The sequence below is a fragment of the Argiope bruennichi genome, chromosome 4 (genome assembly GCF_947563725.1).
Source record: "Argiope bruennichi chromosome 4, qqArgBrue1.1, whole genome shotgun sequence".
Taxonomy (NCBI): Eukaryota; Metazoa; Arthropoda; class Arachnida; order Araneae; family Araneidae; genus Argiope; species Argiope bruennichi.
In genome coordinates, this window is record NC_079154.1 from 102,851,553 (window position 1) to 102,870,896 (window position 19,344).

General features: G+C 29.4%; 1 long non-coding RNA gene across 1 annotated transcript; it reads right to left on the bottom strand.

Moving 5' to 3' along the window:
- Positions 1 to 773: 773 nt before the first annotated feature.
- LOC129965412 (uncharacterized) lies at positions 774 to 13,402 on the bottom strand. Its single transcript, XR_008784208.1, has 3 exons — positions 13,180 to 13,402; positions 7,735 to 7,969; positions 774 to 5,202 (listed from the first exon to the last, which is right to left on the bottom strand). It is a non-coding gene; the product is annotated as an uncharacterized LOC129965412 (long non-coding RNA).
- Between the last annotated feature and the right edge of the window lie 5,942 nt (positions 13,403 to 19,344).

Consider the following 19,344-nt stretch of genomic DNA (forward strand, 5'->3'; position numbering starts at 1 on the left):
CCATGATTTTATTAGTGATGTAAAATTCAGGCGTCTGGAACAAATTACTTGTTTAACAATGCAGTAATGTCACAATAGTTAACAAAATTGAATTATGCAAATCTTTCGTGAAAACTTCTAGGCCGCTTTAAAACACAGGTGTTTATATAGTATTGGAATGATTCAGCCACTGTTCAAAGCATCCAGTAAATTCTTGTTCATGAGTGGGAAAGCACCCAGTTTATAATCTTTAAAATCTTTGTTCCTTTCCTTTAATATTCGGTCAATTTCAAATGAAAGAAATGCATGATTTCTCCACCATTGAGAATCGGGAGTGATTTCATTTTCTATACTTTTTATTCAGCAGGAAGCAGATTGAATCAATTTCATTTTGATTACTATTCATAAGTTAATATATTGAAAAGTTGTTGTTCTTATAGTAATTCCAAGCTAATACTTCAAAACAATGCAATCAAATAGAATTATAGAGATCCAAATTCTAAATAGAGAAGATTTGTTATTTGTGACTCAATTCACAAGTTTGTCTTGAAACGGTAATAATTTCCACTTTCACTGCTCCAGACTTTGGAATTTGGAGAATTGTTGGTAAGACATTACTCCAAAAATTTAATTAAAAAATTGGTGTGGGAAACAATCTTATTTATAATTATATGTTTTAATAGATCAAGCCAAGCATAGCCAACTTGAATTTCTGTTCAATGTTCATTTCTAGCCTAGCATAACTTATTGGATTTCACTTTCAGATCGATAAGAGTTTAATGAAGGATGGAATATCGGCTATAAATTAATGTTGCCAGTATTTATAAAGTAGCCGCATTATTTATAATTGCTCCAAATAAGTTAGTGAAAGGCATAAGTGGAAATGGGAAAGCAAGACCTTTAATGTGGAATTTATGAATTTTACGTAAGAATCAGACGACCAAATTTGCCCTTAAATAATCTTGTCAGTCTTTATGTAGATAGATGCGTTTTTACTAAATCTCAGAAAATTTGTACTTTCAATTAAACATCATCCAACTTAAACTTATTCTAAGCATTTAATCTATATTTAACTTATGCAGTAACATTAGAATACAAAGTATACAATAAAGCAAAAATACAATAACTTAATAGCCTTGTACTAACATTTAATTAAACCAAATAGAAAGACTCCAACCATTTCATGCTTTAGATTAAGCAGATCTGTAAGACTTGCTTACATAGTATGTTATTAGAAAAATTCTTAAATTTCAGAAACAAACTGACAATATATTGAAACGAATAGTTATACAGGTGCAGTGCGATTAACAAATAAAAATAAATTCCAACACTATTTCGATTTTGTATGAAATAATTCCCCAACTACTATAAAAATTTATAGATTTGGTTTATTGGAGTATTAGGATATTTTCAGATAAAATACATTTAATTAATAACTTTAGAAAATTTCCAATGAAAGCAAGCACTCTTATTGAAAATTCCATTCCTACACATCAAAAGAAAATGGGGCTCTTTTCCACTGATGCAGAATTAAATAATTTGGAATTTGTTTTGGCACACATGAGTTTAAAACTATTTGCATAACAGACAAATAGCCCATTAGATGCCAAAATTTGAAGCATTTGCAGAAAATTCTTTTATAGATATGCAGAAATTTATTCTGCTAGGGATGTATTCATTCAAAATATCAGAAGTTATATTTTAAGTTAAAACTGAACATGCATGTCAATGTCCTTGAAGATTTTACGCAACGTCCACTGCAGTGTAACAAGCCATTGAACGAATCCAATACGTCCACATTAGAGTGCAAGCAGAAACAGGCTAAGCTACAACTCATTTCAAGCTCTGGAAATGACTAGGCATATTAACATTTCCAACCACAGGCCTGCTAAACCAAATGCCTCTATTCGAAAGTTCATCATTCAGATTTCCTCTTAAAAGACAATCTCGCCAAATTAAGAATTCCAGTCTTTGAATAAGTCCAATATTTTGACTGATTGAAGAACAAACTGGCTTTGCCTTTCGAGTCTTCTGAAATAACCATCTTACCTATTGAAAGACAAGAAAATTGGATGAAAATTGACTTTTTGCCTGCACTTCTAACCATTAAAAGAGCGTGTAAGTAAGCAAATAGGAGAAAATTCGCAAGATATACAGAGCTATCATTCGGCTTAAAGGAGATAAGTGCAACGTCTTCAAACCCAATGGCATAAGAAATACAAATTCTACTCGTACACCCATCTATTCAATTATAATTTGTTACAGCACAAAGTCACAAGGACTATGAAGCAGGAGATTCCTTAGCCAAATAGCCTATTTCTACAGGTTTCCTTTGAAATGACCGGTCCTTGTCCGTTCCTCTCATTCTAAGAAGCTTCCTTTAAAGTATACTAAATGCATTGTGTCGTCAGCAATGAAAGAAATGGGATAATGACTTAAATAGAAGACATTTATCAAAACAACCTTAAGTCTCCCTTAATCCAGTATTATGGAACAGGAAAGACCCATTGAAAACAGTCTATTCCTGCCATACTTCAAGCGGTTCAACAAAGATCTTGACCACGACCCACTTCATTACGTCAATAGCTGCACTCTCAACTACTTTCAATCTTAATTCCATCGATCATATCGAACCAAGTTGATGAACAACGAGAAAAATAAAATGTCCAACATCAAAATCAGAAACTGAGTGGTTTCTCCAGAAAGATGAAGACCTGATTTCTCCATACAAGTTCAGGATAATTTTTATTGATATCCTTAATCGGGAATTTCTCCAAGAAATTCAAAATTTACATCACATTTTAGGAACTTTTTACCAAATGCCCTTTTATAGTTTTATTGTATAATTCCTTTAGTGATATATAGTGTATTGAATATCAATTTTAACACGTTTCTTTCTCAATAAATCTTTCCTGATATACGAATTCCCGTGACTGGGAATATGAGAGATTGAGTTCGAAGGTATGTGGTGAAAAGAAACGAAAATCTTCGAGAGTTAGAAATATCAAAAGCAGTTACTTAAATGTGTGCCTATAGTATTAAAGTTGCTTTCAGTAACCGTAATATTACAATTTGGGAGAAACAAAATATCTTGTAATCATGTGAAATATTCATTGGCCGTTATTCGGAGAATGTTTAATAGAACAATTAAGTCATACAAGACACACCAGAAGATAATTACTGCTGATAAATTGATAAAATATTTTGTACTTAGTTGCAGTTTCACAGAAGAATTAAAATTTATGACATGTTAACTGACTATTGTCTTTAATGTTTTAAAATATAAGCAAGAAGTTCGAGGAGATTGACGCTTGATTAATGAAAGTTTTGAACTAAAGAAATCAATCTATTTTGAAATGATGCTCGTTTTATTTGAAGATAACAGGAAGAACCAATCTGTATTTTCTGGAAAAATGCCTAAAAAGCATGTCCCATGGAGTTCATTCTAACATAAATGTGATGAATATTGAAATTAGGGAATGCTGCAGCTTTGGAGAAATTCAAATTTCCCATCCTACCAAAATTGAAACTATAAATTAAGCTTCTTTATAATATGGGTTAGTAGCGTTAAATATAGCGATATAAATACCTTCCCACCCTGTCGCCAGCCGGCTGACACCTATCCCATCCTTTTCGTGAAGCAAGGGAAGCAAGGGGGGGGGGGCAAGCTATTCTTAACTCCCATTTCTATAATGAACCCATCTTAGCTTTCTTATCCTAATCTCAACTTAAGCGTGCGCACGCACTTCCCCTTATTTTTCCCATGTATCCTATCTTTTATAAAGAAGCTTAAATTTATACTTTAATATTGGAGTCAGGCAAAATTCGAAATTTCTTCAAATCACTGCAACTGCGATATTTGGACGAATGAATTGCTTGAGTATGTGATAAAGATTTGAATTAAGAACGATTGAGATAATTTTGAAATGATTAAATTTAAACTAACTGATTGGACTCATTCAAATTTTTGCCTATGTGTAAGTATGCCTCATCTAACCATGTGTATAAATGTATCTTTATTGGAATATGTATTAGCTGTAAATTTACGAAATTTACAGCTTTAATTCGGCAGTTCAGACATGTGAAGTCGTGTTTTTGTGCTCACGTGAATGAAAAATCAAATTTAAATTGGATTGGTACATTCCAAAATTCAGATTTGTTGTAGTATGGAGCCCTCAATATCGCTTTAGAATTCTTCAAAACTGATCGAATCCTTTATTCTGATATGGAACATTAACAGACACTTCCAAGATTGAAGTACATTTGAAAAAACTACAAATGAATGCCTGCGAGTCAGATGTTCGTCCAAATACTCAACAAAATAGTCGCATCAAGTGCTAATCTTCCTGCTTAAAATACTCAACTATCGAATAAGCGAAGTTCAGATGAATAAATATGAAGCTTCATGAATTTCAATATGGAGCAGAAGTATTTGCTTCCGAAATGTGGCTAGTGAAGGAAACAATTTTTATATCCGTCTATATAAATTCTTTTTGTGGAGTATTTCATGAAATAAAATGCGATAGTTTGATTTATACACAAAATAAATTTTAGATAAAATATAACTGGAAATCGCATGCTTTGCAAGCAGCTCCCCGATAGTATCTTTAACGCTAAAACAGCCAAGATTCTGATAACAATTGAAATTGCTTGAAGTTTTGTTCTCTAATATGACTAAGGTTTTATTTGAAGTGAATCAATAACATCCTTTAATTTGTCATAAATAGAACCAGTTAGGTTTTACATTTCGAAAAATCAAACATTTCTTATAACGTAAGGTCTTGCAAGAATTTTATAAAATTAAAGAGTGCTTGCTAAATGACAAATTTGAAGTTAGAATTCAAGATCAAAAAACGTTTTCAAGCCTTCTAAGTATATATTCAAATTTAGGATATTTGTTTAAATATTACTTCACTACAATTAGAATAGGGATATAATATTAGTTGGTGAACTAGTTTCGATATATACAAGGTAATTTCTGATCTTAAACTAGTTTAAATAAAAAATATCACCATGAACAATTCCGTTTAGTAAACGCTTGATACTGTTCTTGAGAAACCTCTGTTATGAAGGTTTAAATCCGTCCATAAGTAGACGTATATTGCAGCTTGAGGCTTGTTTGTTTTGGAACAGAAGACCCTAATGCAGTCTGCTTGGTCGGATTTCCCATTCAAAGAGAATTCGTTTGCATATCCATAGATATCCATTGCAAGTAATGCAGTCCTGAAAGAAAAATTCAGTTAGCTATGCTGAAGCCTCACGATATTCAAAATAGAAATTCAAAGCTAAAAAAGATTAAAGCATAAATCAATCTTTCCTAATTATATCGTTCTATCTATATTAGTGGCCAAAATAGTGGAAACTTTGAAAAGTACATTTAGAAAATTTGAAGGCTTATAATTATGACAGTATTTACACTAATATAAGAGTATTCATCACTTAAAAATTTGACCAATATAATGCATTAAACTATATTCAATTATTTATTAAAAAGTTATAGCGAAATAACCAGAAGCACATCTTGATTCAGTTGATAAGAGCTATTCTTTCCTTAAATGTAGCCAATCCGCATGATTAAGGCAGTAATAAGGTGGCATTATATAATGATCAGAATTGAGCAATTTATATTTGAAGCTAAGAGAAGGTAGCTATCAAAAATTTCCAGAAAAGCTATCTTATTGTTCTATTTTGTACAAACAAATACAAGTTGATGTTTTTCTGGTCACTCAAAAAACTAAATTTACATTGTTGATTTAACAAGGTTTTAGTTATAATGGAATTACAAAATTAGTGGAAATCTAACTAAGGGAGACGCGCCTACATTTTCGAAGTAGAAAGAAACCAAGTCGTTATACTGAACAAGTTGAAGCAGGAAACGGTACAGCAAATGACGAAAAGTTAAATTAATGTCTACATGAATCATTTGAGAATATGTAAATTGAAATAGCCCAATGTTAAGTGAAGTTGACTTCTATTCCACTGACGTTGACTGGGCTATTCCATTCAGATTGCAAGAATTTGAACTAAATAAATGTAGGAGTTCCATGAAAAGACATTTTTAAACGCGGAACAAATTTTAGAAAAATTAAACAATACAAACAATGGTAACTGGAATAATGGATCAGAATTATTTGGAAGGAAGATATCAAAATCTCACTATTTAATAGCAATGATAAAATGCATAATAGGGAAAATAACAGCTATTAATGTAACATGCTAATCTTCAAGATAAGTTATTTTTTGTTGAACCTCTGGCTCGTATATTTTTAAATATAAGAAAAGCCTTATCGCTGTCATTTTTAATAAAGCTTAAAGTACTCTAATCAAACAAGATTTTATCAGCCTCTTTGCTTCTCCATTTGTATTCTTTAAAGCAGAAGTTGGTTCGCAGACAGACTAGACTTCGATTTTATCTCGGTTGCTGCATATGCTTCCGAGGAATGTTGTAAAGTTAATTATATGAATCATTATAAACTTAAATGAAATATTTAAGATTAGTTCTCATTTAATAAATGCTACACAAATCGGGGATAAAAAGTGATAAGAGCTATATTTGATGCCATCTGTACATTTAATAAATTCAACATTAAGATAATTTTACTACGCCAATAAATTAAGAATTTCTGTTATTAATGCAAGTTGCAAAAATTTAGTATATATTCCGAAAATTAAGCGCTTTTTACGATGCAATAAATTTTAACTGCAATCCATTGCAAGGCTTTCCAAATTCAAAACATTTTGAATATGAACACTGATTATTGTATCAGTTAATGAAATTCAGTAAGAATTTATCATGTCTTGCAGACAAATATTTGCATTTAAATCCATGGCATGCAAAATTGCCATTTTGAACATCCAAATCAATTACTAAGAAGTTTTATCAACAATTTTTATAAACAATGGGAAAGGAAGAGTGCACGATTAAACTTGCTCATAACTGGTTCACTTCCTATTCTGTAAAAGTGTTCGACGAACGCTTCTATTTACTACAACCGGCAGTAAATGTCTGATGAAAGCGATATGCAAGTCAGAAGTTTTTAATGATGCACTGCTAGTTCCAAGCGTGAACACGGGATATAAACAGTTTTATTTAAAAATAGTTCAATTTCCTGACTACTTATTATAATAAGTTATTTTTAAATACAAGAATGAAAATTTTGAATATATGACTACTTAAATGACATTAAATATTAAAACCCGCTATATAATGCAAATAAATTGTTAAAAAATATGCGTACTAATTAATATTGTCGAAGGCTTACAATCTGAGCCATTCGTATTTCGACAAAAATTCCAGATACGCAAGATTATCTTGCATGTCTATGAAATCATCAATTTATGACGATTTAACTATTTTGAAACCTCTAAAACTTGAGAATTGTCACTAAAAAATTCAGCATTTTAGCAATTAACAGCACCTTCAGACGCCTGTTTATTCGAAAATTATTTTGAAATAAAAATGTCCCCCCCAACACAATAATGGCGATACTGTTTGCTATCGTCTTTTAGATGAATTCTTTTAGTAACATTCTTTTCAAAATCCTAGCGTAAAAATCTTATTTTAGATATTAATTTGAATTCATTTTTTATAAATATGCAACAATGTTAAGACCTTAAACTCAAAAGTTTCTCATTACTCAACCAAGATGCAGAAGAACCTTATACTACTAAATCTGTAAGTCGAGTTGGCTTGAGAAATCGTAAAAATCATAATTATGAAAAGTGCTAATTAAAATGAAAAAGTAGTTAACTTACATTTGTATCCTTCTCAGACAAGTTTCACATCTTTGCCGATGAATGCTTGCAACCTTACAGAAGTTATTTTTGTCTTTAAAGTTGCACAACCAATTCCTCCATTGCATCAGCAGGGAATTACAGAAGTTTTCGAAGATAAATAGGCTTATCCCGAGCTTAGGACATACGTTTTCTGAACACCTCCGTTAACATATAACAAGTCAGGAACATGAATGAGGAGAACATGGACAACCCTCTGTAAAACATGAAAATATTTAAGTATTAAATTAGCATTTCATTTTAAATATAAAAAGTTTTAAAAACCACATTGTCTTATATTAGCTTGACACATGCCTAGAGTACCGATTGTATTTATTACGTTAAATGTTAAATTCACAGGCTGAAGACTACCTTTTTGTTGAGGACTGAGGTGTTGTCTTCACATTTTTGTTAATGTCATGAACTAAATTACTTCAGTTACTCTTTTTATTAATAAAATCCAACTCTGTTTTACAAGTTCTGCATTAATTATTTTTTTAACAGGGCATCAGAAGCAAATTCTGGAATTACGATAATCGAGTACGAAATTGAGATTAATCGATTGTGGGTAATATTGACGGAAGATCCTTTTGTAAGAAAGAGATAAAGGATATACAAGAGATAAAGGATATACAAGAGATAAAGGATATACAAGAGATAAAGGATATACAAGAGATAAAGGATATACAAGAGATAAAGGATATACAAGAGATAAAGGATATACAAGAGATAAAGGATATACAAGAGATAAAGGATATACAAGAGATAAAGGATATACAAGAGATAAAGGATATACAAGAGATAAAGGATATACAAGAGATAAAGGATATACAAGAGATAAAGGATATACAAGAGATAAAGGATATACAAGAGATAAAGGATATACAAGAGATAAAGGATATACAAGAGATAAAGGATATACAAGAGATAAAGGATATACAAGAGATAAAGGATATACAAGAGATAAAGGATATACAAGAGATAAAGGATATACAAGAGATAAAGGATATACAAGAGATAAAGGATATACAAGAGATAAAGGATATACAAGAGATAAAGGATATACAAGAGATAAAGGATATACAAGAGATAAAGGATATACAAGAGATAAAGGATATACAAGAGATAAAGGATATACAAGAGATAAAGGATATACAAGAGATAAAGGATATACAAGAGATAAAGGATATACAAGAGATAAAGGATATACAAGAGATAAAGGATATACAAGAGATAAAGGATATACAAGAGATAAAGGATATACAAGAGATAAAGGATATACAAGAGATAAAGGATATACAAGAGATAAAGGATATACAAGAGATAAAGGATATACAAGAGATAAAGGATATACAAGAGATAAAGGATATACAAGAGATAAAGGATATACAAGAGATAAAGGATATACAAGAGATAAAGGATATACAAGAGATAAAGGATATACAAGAGATAAAGGATATACAAGAGATAAAGGATATACAAGAGATAAAGGATATACAAGAGATAAAGGATATACAAGAGATAAAGGATATACAAGAGATAAAGGATATACAAGAGATAAAGGATATACAAGAGATAAAGGATATACAAGAGATAAAGGATATACAAGAGATAAAGGATATACAAGAGATAAAGGATATACAAGAGATAAAGGATATACAAGAGATAAAGGATATACAAGAGATAAAGGATATACAAGAGATAAAGGATATACAAGAGATAAAGGATATACAAGAGATAAAGGATATACAAGAGATAAAGGATATACAAGAGATAAAGGATATACAAGAGATAAAGGATATACAAGAGATAAAGGATATACAAGAGATAAAGGATATACAAGAGATAAAGGATATACAAGAGATAAAGGATATACAAGAGATAAAGGATATACAAGAGATAAAGGATATACAAGAGATAAAGGATATACAAGAGATAAAGGATATACAAGAGATAAAGGATATACAAGAGATAAAGGATATACAAGAGATAAAGGATATACAAGAGATAAAGGATATACAAGAGATAAAGGATATACAAGAGATAAAGGATATACAAGAGATAAAGGATATACAAGAGATAAAGGATATACAAGAGATAAAGGATATACAAGAGATAAAGGATATACAAGAGATAAAGGATATACAAGAGATAAAGGATATACAAGAGATAAAGGATATACAAGAGATAAAGGATATACAAGAGATAAAGGATATACAAGAGATAAAGGATATACAAGAGATAAAGGATATACAAGAGATAAAGGATATACAAGAGATAAAGGATATACAAGAGATAAAGGATATACAAGAGATAAAGGATATACAAGAGATAAAGGATATACAAGAGATAAAGGATATACAAGAGATAAAGGATATACAAGAGATAAAGGATATACAAGAGATAAAGGATATACAAGAGATAAAGGATATACAAGAGATAAAGGATATACAAGAGATAAAGGATATACAAGAGATAAAGGATATACAAGAGATAAAGGATATACAAGAGATAAAGGATATACAAGAGATAAAGGATATACAAGAGATAAAGGATATACAAGAGATAAAGGATATACAAGAGATAAAGGATATACAAGAGATAAAGGATATACAAGAGATAAAGGAAGATGCAGATTACAATCCTGTGAATTAGTCACGAAGAAAGTTTGGTCATATATACGAAAGGACGAAGCTTGGAAGAATGTAGTTTGCCATTTGATCTCTATCTCATTTTGTACATATATCACTGTTGCTTTACACGACTGATGTCAGATAATCAATTTAAAATCTAATGTAAAGTCTAAATTCTATACTGAGGTTCTATATAAAATTGCTTTATATGCTCAATATTTTCTACATCTAGTCTTCATATAAAAGTTAATACAAACAGGAAAACAGAAAAGACAACACATTGAAAGTTTCTTGACGAAAACTGGAAGAACAGTTTGCACGAATAGCTGAAGTCACCTATGAGATTAATGATTTTTAGCTTCAAATGGCAGGAATAAGAAAGTGAAATCCAATCCAGATAGCACATGCTAAGTACAAAATTTTTAGTCACCGACTAGATTATGCGTCTTGCAACATTAAAACGGCACAAAGCAAGACAAGATTGCATATGTAAATACGATATGGCAAACGCAACTACGTTTACTACTATGCGGTTCTGTGCAATGAACCGACTCAAATTTACAATTGATACTCAACAAAAAAATACGCTATTTAGATATTCTTGTATTTCAGTAATCAGTATCTTAATCAGCCTCATTTAATTATCAATATGCGTTAACTACGTGATGATAAAATATGCTTGCCTGAAACAATTTCAACAGAAAGATTTGCGCATTTCAATACAGAAGTTTTCAACATAAATGGGTTCGAAAAAATATTTAAAAAGGAATAACTATACGATTACAAAACATCCATGCATTCGGGCTTTAAAGCTTTATTTAAGTAAATAATTTAATTAGAAAAAGCACGTCATTTTGTCATTATCAGCATGGGATAACTAATGGTAAAATGTTGGAATCAAAAAAATTTAACTTTAATTTTTGCCTTTTTTATACAGACGTAAAGTTTTCAACGTAAATGAATTTGAAAATACATTTTTAAGAAGGAAAAACTATAGGATTATAAAATATTCATGCAATAGAGCTTTGTTTCATTTAAGTAAATTTAATGAGAAAAATCTAGCACGTCATCTTGATATTCACAGAATGGGAATCGGTATTCAGGCAAACTAGTTTACGAATCAAAGTTCAAATTAAAATCCGATTAAATAACTTACGTATTTTTTATACACAAAAATGTTTAATTATTCTGGTATTGTGAGGAAGCAGCATATGGAAATTATAGCAAGGGTATAATGATAGAAGATTCAATACAGCTACCAGTTTGAAACATTAATAGTTTTTCGATTTTGTCCAAGTTATGTACAATTCCTTTAGAGAAATAAAAATACTCGATACAGTATTAGTTAATATTGTCACGTAGATAGTACAGAACTCAATGACACACACAAGTAGAGCTAAACCAATTTATTAACTGAACTCGGAACACTCGGAACACAGTGACTGACAAATCTTTTATACTAGCAGGGAAAGTTCCAGAACACTTGTCTGGTGAACTAAAGAAATAGCCAGAATCTTCTGGGACATGAAATAAAGGAAAACAAAATCAAGGAATGAAATATTTACATATACTATGAATCGCATTGTCTCTAGCGGGATTCGAACTTACGGTCTCTGGATTATGAGACCAGTGCCATGACCATTCGGAGATTCGACTGTCTTTCTTCAATGCGGCAATATATAGAATGGAGCTCATTTTCGAAATGAACCAGTTTGGTATAGCACGCGACAGACATTTATTTTTCTCTGAAATAAATCTATCACAAGGAATTATTTAACAATAATTTAAGACCAAGTCCCTGTGAGTAAAACTCGGACTCTGGTTGTTAACGCACTGCTCCAATGATTCCCATAGCGACAGACTCACTCACTTGAAAAGCAATTTGTATTGTTGAAGTATTCTATAACTATCATTTTTGGAGACAATTTTTTGCATAACGTTGGTACATGCTTAAAATGCTGATACATTGATAATCTATAAGTATTTTAAGCAAGTATTAATCAACTGATAATCAGTAAGTTCAGATACAGCCAATTTATAGTTCTCTCAATGTATAAATGAAACTCTACAGCCAATTACTTATGTCTGTAGAGTTTTTTTTGAGGCATTTTCTATGAATTTATAATTAAATGAAAATACAAAATAAGCTATGAAATCGAATTTATTCAAGTTAAAATCGGGAGTTTTTAAATTAAATTTTGGGATATTATTTTGTAACATTCCTAATATTAAATTAAATTTAGTTTTATATAATTTTAAAAAATTGCGTTTTCAAATTTAGAAAAGCATTTGAATATTAATTGAAGATGATGCAAGCAGAGTTGCGATTTCACTATTTTGTATTAAATATTAATTTTGCCCTTAACAAGACATCAAATCAACATCAATAAAAGTCACCTTTCTGATAGTTAATGTTTTTTTTAAATCGCTATTGAGAAGCATTTTTTTGCAAAGGTTCAAATATTTTTAAAGCGGAAAGAATTATATATACCCTAATAAAAGTGATATAATTCAAATCTATTGAAGATGAATTCATTAGATACCGGAAATCCTGGGATACAGCAGAAGAACTTTCATGTCAACTAATTTTTTTTCTTCATTAACATCCACACAAATTGGGTGACATGAAGAAGTTTAAAATTGGAGCACTCGCGGGATGTTTATTCAAAACAGAAGTGGCCTAAACCTTAATTCATTGCTAAAATTCAACAGCTTAAAATCTCGACACAAATGAGCTCCACATTTCCTGTAAATAAAAAAATTGAAAAACAAGTTCAAAAATGAGAAAAGTTACCATGTTTTAGTTCCAATTCAATTATGCTGACTAATGCTAATCGTGATGAAGCACGAACCTATCCAAATTATTTCAGAGTCAAATGCTGTTTCGTATCGTTTAATAGAAATAAAAAGATAAATTCGCATATATCATGATTATAATAATCTTTTGAGGAACACCCGCCGTTTCATGGCAAATGCTCATCCAAAGGAGTGACATCAAAGCTAACGGAAAATAAGAGATAAAAATGCCGAGCGCAATTTAAATTCTCTTCTTTTATAACAAATGAACGGAAACACACCTATTTTCTTTTGTTAACTTCTACCGAACGGCAGGTGTATTGGATTTAGTCTAAAAGTAGACTGCTTATATGATTTTAAAATCAATCGTTTAAACAATAATTTGAAGACCATAATTCTAAACAACTGTCATTATTTTCTATCACAGGTAAATTAATCCCAAATATTATTTTAATTTTAAGGCATTTCGTAACAGCTTTACAAAAACTGTTCCTGAAATTTTATCAGTCAAAATGAATTTTCAGCTTTTCTTCTCTATTACCTTACCTTATAAATACACATAAGAATGAGAACTATTTTTCAGACAAAATATTGTAAGTAAAAAAAATTAAGAGAAGTCCTGAAATAGAACTACCGGACAGAATAGTAATCTATTAGTGGCGATTGTGACATAAGGAAATGATATTTAGTGTGACAGCAATAAAAAAATTAAATTAATTTTTAAGTTAAATGTTATAATAATGTCCTTTATCTTTTTCAGTTCATAAATATGATTTCCTGAAATAAGACATAATTCAAAATTTTCTCAAGGATTATTATGGATACATATCACAGTTTCGTTCCATAGCCAGATCATATCAATTGCAACCAAGCAAGTCACACCAATAAAACTTGAGGTCTTATAACCTTCAACAAAAATAATTAAAAGTGCACCATGATCAAAAATTCGATTTTAACAAGCATAAATGCAAAAAATAGACTTTTCCATCATGCCATTGTGCTGCTTAAAATTAATCTGTGGTTATCGGATAAGAATGATTTCTATAGACAGTGGAAGGTCTACTGTAGTCCGGTGGTAAGGTCCGAGTATACCAAAGTTCGTTCAGAAATTTTGGAAGCCCACTTCTTTACATAGGTGTAGCATGAGAAAGTAGAGATCAAATGTGTGATGTCCACAACTTCCGACAATTTTGCAAAACTGGTTTAATCAAATAAACCAGTCGAATCAAGATACTGATCGGAGAACTTAAGCTAAAATTCGCCAGATAAATTTGCTGTGGCTTTGATAACGACTAAATTTTCTCAAATAGATTGAATTTAGATGCAAACATTTTATTATTACCCTAATGCATAAATTTAGGGAATTTTTGATGCTAATTTAATTGAAATTCTTTTTATTTGATAATAATATGCAAGACAGTTGTGGATTGTTGGAACATCCTAAGCGCAAGGACTGGAGAGCTGCTGGTTTAAAATTAAATGCACTGAACAGCATTATTGTTTCAGTCTGGAATCAATTGCTCTCTTATTATGATTTTGAAGTTTGCAGATGGTACAATTCTTATCAAAGTGTTCAAATGAAATGAAATATGAGCTAACAATCTATTGATGGTTGGAAAGAAAGTGTAGCTCTGCTTAGTTAAGGTAAGGGATTACGTTGAAAAATCAATTTCTTGTGAAATTATGAAATTCTTTCATTTAATGTTCTTAATGTTTGAATATGTTTTTTTATAAAACCTTCAGAATTTCCTTTTTGTCTATTTTTTTGGTAGTTATACTGATTTTTATATTTTCATTTAAATACGTTTCAATGCTATTTTATATATTTAGAAGCTTTTTCTCAAACTCTGTACTTTGATAAAATTTTCCTATGAAAAACTTCATAAATTGAAATCTGATAAAAAAAATTTGAAAAAAATTGAAAAATTTGAAATTTTTTAATTTAAATTTAGTACAAAATATATATATCTTCTGCTGGTTCTGAATTGGAGAATAAGTAATTTATTCATTTAGAAATATTTTATAGTTGTTTTAGTGCTTCAAGATGGAAAAAATTGCAAATTTCGTTTTATTTACCATTTGAACCCCGATATTTAAAGAATGAATCGAAATACAGCTTTTTTTTTGTTCAGGAACTAAACAGTATAATTCATACGCTATGTGCCAAAATTTTAAGCAAATCTTTTGATAAACCTCTAAACTAGAAGATTTTTGCTTCATATCTCTTTTTAGCCTATAAATCTTTTTTCCAATTTTTAAAAGAATATTTGCCACTTAAATTTTATATATGTTTTTTCAAACTTTTTTATGCAAATATCTAAAAATGTAACAATTTTCGAACAGTTTTTCAAACATCATTCCCCAACGTAGTCACATACTGTAATTAGTTCTCTGTAAACGAGTGTCTAAATTCACATAAGCTCCGATAAGCTGAAAGACAAGGCTTAAAGTCGCACCAGTAGGATATTAAAGGAAAGGCTAACTCTATTTAAAGCCCGTATCTCAGCTTGATCTTTATTTAGTTTTGAGCTTAACTTAATTGGAACACATATCAGACCAAGTAAAATTTATCCGATTCCTATATATTAATTAATACTATAACGCCGGCAGTTCAACGAGTCATCCCCATATATAGTTAAAAACTATCAGAGACTAGAGTCAAAGACAGGAGATCAGTAAACGCTCTTGTGACATTAATTGTAACTGATTGCCACAAGAAAATGAAGCAGGTCTCGTTTTAAAGATTTAATAAGAGCCAAGGAAGCAAGTAATAATCTCTTCAGTTTTATATCATTTATATTTTTTTAAATTAATATTTTAGGATGACGTGCAATTCAACTGGAATAATGGACTGTTTAGTGGGACAAAACGATCATCTAAATTGGTTGCAACAGGTAATTTTTTTAATTAAAAAAATTACCTGTTGTGAAGTTAATTAAAAAATGACTAGTTGTTTATTAAAAAATTACCTGTTGTTACATGTTAAAAAGTAGTGAATTGTGTCTCTCATAACGCATCAAGGTTTTCAGAATTTATAATATTTCACACAGAAAGAGAAATTCTTTTATTATTTTACAGAAAAAATAGTGTGGTAAAAAAGTAAGTACAGCTGTGAAGGAAAGTTCTGGAATTAATTTTACTCTCATATCTGAGAATATATTAAATATTTATACCCATTAATTCCCTTTCAAGAAAGTAGATATTTTCTGCATTTGTATATGCAAGCTATTATTAAATCTATATATTTTGAGACATTTCTACTCTCATTTTTATCTTTATTTTAAACATGTATGAAACTATTCAAAAAAACCTGATGACTATAAAATTCATTTCTTTTTCTCTCATCTTAATATTCAATTTTCATATTTATTTTCATTCCTATATTATAAATAAAATATTTCACAGTATTTGTTGCATGAATAAAATTCTTTTGTTCTAAAATAATCGGTTCTTTAGTTAGTTTAATAAAAACATTTGTATAGTATAAAATATTAACGGGTTTTCTTGATTAATTTTAATAAAAGTGCATTCATAATAATACATTTGAAAATTTTAGTTGGGAAATTTGAAATAATAATGAAGTTAAAATATTATATTATCTATAAATTTTAAATTTTTCTACTACAGTGTTTTACTGTAGCCTAGAATTCATGGCTATTCTCTTATTTTCCCGTATAAAGCGTGCAAGCGTTTGAAAAGAACTCCTAATGGTATTCTAAAACGATCTCGAAAGACTGGCTTCGAACTCGCACCATATTTCATTCTTAAAACAATTTTTCAGAAGATGGAAAAAAAGTAGTTTTTCAAGTAAAAGCATTTGGGAGTTGAAAATATAAAATTCAAATGTTTACGAAAATGAAAAGAAGCCTGCATAGTTTTATCACGTACAGAAACATACACATTCTAGCAACAACAGCAAAAAAAAAAAAAAAAAAAAACTTCAACACAACACTACTAGGAACATAAATTTGTATATTCTAAATAAAAAAAAATGGGAGTTATGGAATTTCTTGTTTATCTTACGCTGTTTAGTTGTAAAAGAAGAATTTTTTTCTGACATGTATTCTTTTCTCTCTCGTTTCAAGGGAAAGAATAACTGTTCTACAAATAATTCTTTAATAGAATGAGAAAAAGATACTTTTATAATACACAGTAATTGTCTACAAATAAGTATTTAAAAATATAATTATTACATAATATTTTATGCAGTACATAATTATACTATAATTATTATATTATATTATATGAATATCTAATTTTGAGCTTTTCTCCCACAAAATATTGATGTTTTCCTTTATTTCATTGGGTAAAACAAATGCTTTTTTTTATGCTAAACGATTTGAATTTTTTTCTAGATTCATACCAGAAATAAATATTTTTAAAATTAAAATCTTGCATGTCTATTATTACTTCTAAATTGTAAACGTTTCTTTATTTTCAGCCTCAGAAAAGTATTCAGCTATTATAATCATTTCTCTAAAATTCTATTCTTACACACTTAGAAACTTTTAAGGCGTTTATTTATTGAATTCGAAAAACGAGAAAAAATATAAATATCCATATATTAAAGATTTTAAATGAAATATCGAAGCATAAATGTGGAATTGTACATATAATTCTATTAATTTTTCAAATGTTAACTCTCTCAATTTAAAAATAGATTTGAAGAAAATTGTCTCCGTTTCTCTCAGCTTTAATCTATTTTTTCAATTGAAATTAATATTAAAATAATGCAAATTTTATTAATAGTTTTTTAGGATTTTAATTACAATAAGCATATTATTTTTATTTCATTTTTGTAAGAAATATAAACCATATTATTTATATGCGATTTGATTTAGTTCCTTAAGCTTATATTTCAATTCCTCTTCTATACTGGTCATGAGAAATCTATATTTTGCTTCCATATAGATATTGAAAAGTAGTTTTTAAGTTATGAAACACAATATGTCATAAAAATGTTTGTTATATTGACTGCTTATGAGTTGTCATATAACAATTTTCAAAAAAGAAATATTTGTTTGAAGCTTTAAACTTTTAAACTCAAAATGGAATTCTATTTGGTAAGTTCAAGTAATCACTCTGCTATTCTTTAATTAATATCAAATGTAAATCCTGTAAGAACGCATGCTCTGAAAATTATTTTCCAGCTTATTTATTAAAAAGTTTAGAAACATTTTTATTTGATGTCTAATATTGAAAAGAGAAATACAAAGAGCACTGTTTTCTCAAACTAAAAAATTGTTTTAAAGAATTTTGATTTTAAGAATTCTTTTGTGTGTATTACTATAAATTTCATTAAAATCGTTCCGTTCCTCACTAATATTATTAGTATTTTCGCGAGAGAATATAATCACGTTTCTAATATCGAATTATTCTAATTCGACTAGACGAAATTTTGTAAATTATTTGAGAAAGCTACGCTTACGTGAATACATTTTGAGAGTGAGATGAAAGCTGTTCGCCGAAAATTGAGTTTCCTCTAAAAATGCCGTGAGACTTCCTGAAAAATATTTTATAATAATGGAAGAATTTTCTGTTCGGAAACTTTACCAAGTACTATGTTCGTGTTTAATTAGCCAGAAAGTATTCCTGTTTAAAGGAGATTCGAACCTTTTAGCAGAAACATTTCAGCACGATGAAGTTGTTTTGAGTTTTATTCATGAATTCTTATGTTACGTTTAAAAATTTACACTAAACTATGTAGAAGCGATATTAACGGAAAGTGTATTTTATTATCTCAGATATTTCATTCGCCACGTATTAACACATTTATTAGACGATGAACTTTAGCATTAATTAATGAAACCGTTAGGGAAAAAATGGCAAGAGAACAGTGTCCGTTATTCTCTGGAATTCGACAATATATTTATTTATAATAGATACTGTTGCCATATCTTTATAAAATAAATAAAATATCTAAATATGCATTTCCTCCTCTAAGTTTTTTAGTTGCTGTTGCGCTAATTGAGATTTTAAAATCTCGTTCTTATTATCACGTGATTTCACATCTATATTCACAAATAATCAATCGGAATCGTGTGATTTTGAAACAACCAACGATCACCGGCTATCGTAAGATAACTAGTACTTATATGTAAATCTATTTAATGCATCTAATATATATATATACACGGGTTTAACCCTGTGCCGATATAGAAAG